Raw genomic sequence first — 5,000 nt, forward strand, 5'->3', positions numbered from 1 at the left:
AAATTCAGATCATAAAAAATACAGTCAGAATCTTAATAGGAAAATCAAAACTAGAAGAAGCAGAGTCACCACCTAAACACAAAATCGAAACCTAGGAAAAATATCAGAGCCTACAAACCAAGATCAGAACTTGAAAACAGTCAAATTCTGAAAAAAAAAAAAAACGGAAAACTGAACTTGATAAAATATATGCTGGAACATATAAAAATAAAAAGCTCAGAAATATATGTCAAAACATAAAAAAGAAATAACAGATTAAGAAAAAAAAAATCAGGATTAAAAGAGTCAAATCAGAAACTGACTACTTGGCACCGGTTAAAATGAAATGGATATCAGAACATAAAAAAGGAATAAAAAGTTAAGAAATGCATAAAGGCACATCAAAAAGATATAAAAAAACCCTAAGGAAAAATCATAGCTAAAAGAGTCAAATCTGAACCTGACTACTTGGCACCGGTTAAAAATGAAATGGATATCAGAACATATAAAAAAAATAAAAAGTTAAGAAATGCGTATTAGAACATAAAAAAGAAATTAAAAAATAAAATTAAGAAAAAAAAATCGGAGCTAAAAGAGTCAAATCAGAACCTGACTGCTTGGCACCGGTTAGAACCAGCGGGAGATGGTGCCAACTCCCCAATCACGATTGCCGGGTCATTAATCTGTGCCGGACATCAATTTAGGACATCTATCAGTGAATGAAAAGTGGAAAGAGGTGAAAATCGTAACTTTTCTTCGGGATTAAGTGCCTTGGGTATTCTAATATTCAGGATTTATTGGCAGAAATGCCTATCATAAGAGTTGGTCAGTTGCCTTTCTGTATAATGTACTGATTGAGATTTTGAGTGAAGTAGATGAAACAGTATATATATATATATATATATATATATAGTGAGAGAGGACCGATTCAATTGCAATTGAAACAAAAGAAATGATTAAAGATTCATCGATATTTTTCATGTATAATGGAATCTCAAAAAAAAAAAAAAAATTCTGAGAACTTTATATGAAGCAAAATTTACACGAAATATTTCTTGAAAGAGATCTTGTTCAAATCGAATCAATGAGGAAGATTTTGCCTTCACTTATTCCTATTTCTATTTCAAAGACCTCCATTGATATGAGTGTCCATCGTCACTTGGGATAATATACGTGAGGAGATAAGTGGAGACATGGAGGTGGACAGGTATTTCCAGTTATAGTTTCAACTTCAAGTGTAATGTCTTTTTTTTTTTTAAAGGTTTTAAAGGCCACTCATGAATGGCAGAGGCAAGTGACAGTGACATTGCCCTAGCAAGCAGGACAGTGCCCTAGGGACTGACCATATTACATATGATCAGCGCCCAAGCCGCCTCTCCACCGAAGCTGGGACCAAGGAGGGGCCGGGCAATGGCAGCTGATGACTCAGCAAATAGACATAGATGCTTCCCCAAACCCCCATTCCTCAGCTCGCAAGTGTGGTGAGGTTGCAGTGACTAAAGGAACTAACGATTTTGACCATACTCGAGCCCCAGGACGTGACCACCCGGCCACCATATGTACTGAATAACAGTTCCCTGTTATTTAGTACATATCGTTTCTCTTTATGTAGGCTATGAAGAAAAACTAGGAGATCATTTACAGTTTTTAATGAAAGAAACTGTGGAAGCTAATATAATATTAACAAAAAAATCTAGTTTATTATCTGAAAGAAGATCAGGGTTTGAAAAGTAATCTGGGATTATAGTAAAATATGTCAGTGGATTAGTCAAAAGATATCAGATATTTTTCAAACACCCATCATAGGATACTGAGATTAGTGTTTGGAACAGAATAGAAGGACATCGTTTTCATTATCTTATTTTTTTTTTTAAATTACTTTTACTAAAAAAAAAATACGCCTCACTTGGGTGATGCTTCTACTGACTTTACGGAGATATGTGAGCATCTTCTGAAAAAGTGCTTATAAAAGGAAAATGGTAGATGGAAAATGTGGTAGAATAGTTTTACTAAAAGGGATACTGTCCAATTGCCGAGATGGTAGAAATGAGAATCAGCTCCACTGCATTCTATAAGGATTTTGCTATTATGGATGCTGGCTAAGAAGAAACTACATTGCATTTATTGAGGTGAAGATGGGCACAGATAAGTGAAAAGATTAAAAGAAATTCATTACAAAATTGTAAGCATTAGGGAGAAAAAGCAAGCAAAGTATGTCCCTGTTTCGAAGCTTGAAGGAAATTGCCCCCAAAAATTTGCAAAATTGATATTATGATTTAGATCCCAAATCAGTTAACTGGGTGATCATTTCCCCATTTAATGATCTAAATTTAAAAACTTTGGATGAGAGTAAATTTGTTTAATGATTTAACTACACCTTTAAGAGAGATGGTTCTCTCCACGCTTATAAAACAAAAATATGAATTAAGGTAAATGATTATTATCTATACTTGATTTCGAGATGGAAGCGTGAGGACATACACAATGTATGATAAAAAAAGTTGGAGGTGAACGTAATTCGTTGGGAAAGGTTAAATTGAGAATATGGCAGTCTAAAGGGGGGAGGTCCAAAGGTAAGTAAGTAAGGATAAAGCTCCTTGGTTAGGTTAGTTGAAGAACCTTAGGTTAGGTGGTGTTCTTGTGTATGTTTCCCTTATGTCAAATTTGTCGTTTTTTTCAGTCTGTCCCCAACGAACTACAAAGGCTCTAAAAGTTGCATCTGTGACGTCAACAGCCGAAGTAAAAATCGATTTAATTTAAATCTCTGTCTGGCTAACCTTGTGTACCGACCTTGCCTTCAAGTATTTTGGGGCGTCTCCAAAGCGAAGCACCTTGCTGGTGCATTGATGGCTGGCGTTTAAGGTTGTTTATTTACTTATTGCCTATGACTCGTGTGATCTTTCGTTTTTAGCTTTTTGAAGTCACCGAATAGTTAGTCTCTCTCTCTATTATAAATTTTTAATCGTTTTCATATTTTCCCTATTGTATTCTTTTATCTCTCTCTCTCTCTCTCTCTCTCTCTCTCTCTCTCTCTCTGTTCTAATAATTTTCAATAGTTTCTACATTTCTATCTTGAAAGTTTTTATTGTTTTCTTTTATTTTCATAACTCTCTCTCTCTCTCTCTCTCTCTCTCTCTCTCTCTCTCTCTCTCTCTCTCTCTCTCTCTCTCTCTCTCTCTCTTCAAGTTTTCAGATTTTTATATTAAAAGTGTTCATTGTTTTCTTTTAATTTGATAACTCTCTCTCTCTCTCTCTCTCTCTCTCTCTCTCTCTCTCTCTCTCTCTCTCTCTCTCTCTCTGTGTTCTGATATTTTTTTAATATTCATACATTTTTCTTGAACGTGTTCGTTGCTTTTATTTTGGTAATAGGGCAAAGGCATCTCCACGGAGAGACTTAAAACTCGAAGTTACGTCCTTCAAGAGCCAAACAGCATCTTGTCCATAAATCAACTCCGAGAGTAGGAAGACTAATGACGTGTCAGTGCCGTCTTCTCTACCTATGGGCAATCTGTTCCAGAGAGGCTTTCCTTACAAAGTTAATGGCTTTTTTAGGCTTGGCCCATCTGACTGTTGCATCATGAAAATAAACCGAACAACAAAATCAACATTGAACATCATAATAATGATGATGATAATACTTATGATAATAATAATATCATTAAATTGATAATAAGGGTAGAATGATAATAGTAAGTTTGGTCTAGGAAAGAATAGAACAGAGGAGGATTTTTGAGAGTTGTGGGATTGAAATCTTCTTCTTCCTCATGGTTATCCCTACATTAAGGGATCGGTTTCCTGATACGCCCCTCTCCAATGCCTTCGATCAAAGGTATCCTCTTCCACCAAACCTCTTCTCTCCATATCACCCTTAACCTTATATCACCATCTAATTCTTTGTCTACCTCTTGATCTTCTCCTCTTTACAGGTCCCTCCCAAGCCCTCCTTACTCCCTACCCGCCATCTCTCCTTGCTGTATTATAAGGTATTTATTCTTCTATTAGCTATTTAAAATTAAACCTATCTCCTTAAATGAAAACTATTGTTACTAAAGGGATACCCATGGAAGTAGATAGTGCCCATGGTTGACTTCAAGCGGTGAACTGTAGGCATTACTGAATGGTCATTGTAGCTGTTCTTTGGCCTATAGCTGAACTCACTTTCTAGCCTTTTAATATACTTCTGTTCCCGCTTCCTCTTTCCCATCTCAACATTCACTTTATGCTGCAACTGCGTGGCTCCCATCACACCCCCCACCATTATATCTTGGCCCTGAATGGCCTCCTAGGACCTTGTGCACGTTCTAATGTCCCAAATCCTTACACACCAAGATCAAGCTAAGCTGATGAGATGGATTTTCCTTTTTATTGTTTCATTTAAGTCTTTATTTGTTTGCTTTTAATCCAATTTGGTGGCATGTGAATTCACAGACGCAAACCAATAATCTAATCAACAATTTGGTTTTTGTTATAATGAAACTTTTGTAGTGGCGAATCTCTGTAGTAAATAGAGAAAACAAACACAAGAAATATGAGCTTGTATAGGTATCTCTCTTCAGAACATTTCATGTTCTAGTTTACTGTACGGGCAATTAGTAATTGATTTTTTGTTGTCTGTCTAGTCCCGAATATTTTCATTTCATAGTATCGTTAACGATAGACTTCAAACTTCATATGGTAACAATGAATTATTAAAATATTGAAATTATTGTTATTGAAATTACTAAAACCAATATTATTATCATCAGCATTATTGAAATTATTACTAGTGTGTCCAGGTGTTAAGATCTTACTTAGGTGTTAAAGAGTAATCAGTAATTCAATGTTGCCTAAAAACTTCATATTTATAATGCAAACTCTAGTGATTGAACGATCGGCTAATTGAGATCAAGGTCAACTTCATACACCGAATGGGAATCTAACGCTGGTCATAGCTTTTGGGATGGATGAAGCGTTTTTCATATTTAGTAGATTAACTCCTCCAGTAGAGCCAAATAGCTAGGTCCAGGGGGTGAGAAGAGATA

At 35.6% G+C, this 5,000-nt stretch overlaps 1 protein-coding gene across 5 annotated transcripts in view; it reads left to right on the plus strand.

Moving 5' to 3' along the window:
* LOC137647698 (facilitated trehalose transporter Tret1-like) overlaps window positions 1-5,000 on the plus strand; it is a 97,189-nt gene that overhangs the window by 62,637 nt on the left and 29,552 nt on the right. Inside the window, exon 2 of one of the 5 annotated variants that reach the window (XM_068380778.1) lies at window positions 3,906-3,962. The exons of the other annotated variants lie outside the window; for them this stretch is intronic. The gene's annotated coding sequence lies outside the window, so the exon portion shown is untranslated. The remainder of the gene's footprint in view (window positions 1-3,905; window positions 3,963-5,000) is intronic. 5 annotated transcript variants of the gene reach the window in all.

This window comes from Palaemon carinicauda, chromosome 1 (genome assembly GCF_036898095.1).
Source record: "Palaemon carinicauda isolate YSFRI2023 chromosome 1, ASM3689809v2, whole genome shotgun sequence".
Taxonomy (NCBI): Eukaryota; Metazoa; Arthropoda; class Malacostraca; order Decapoda; family Palaemonidae; genus Palaemon; species Palaemon carinicauda.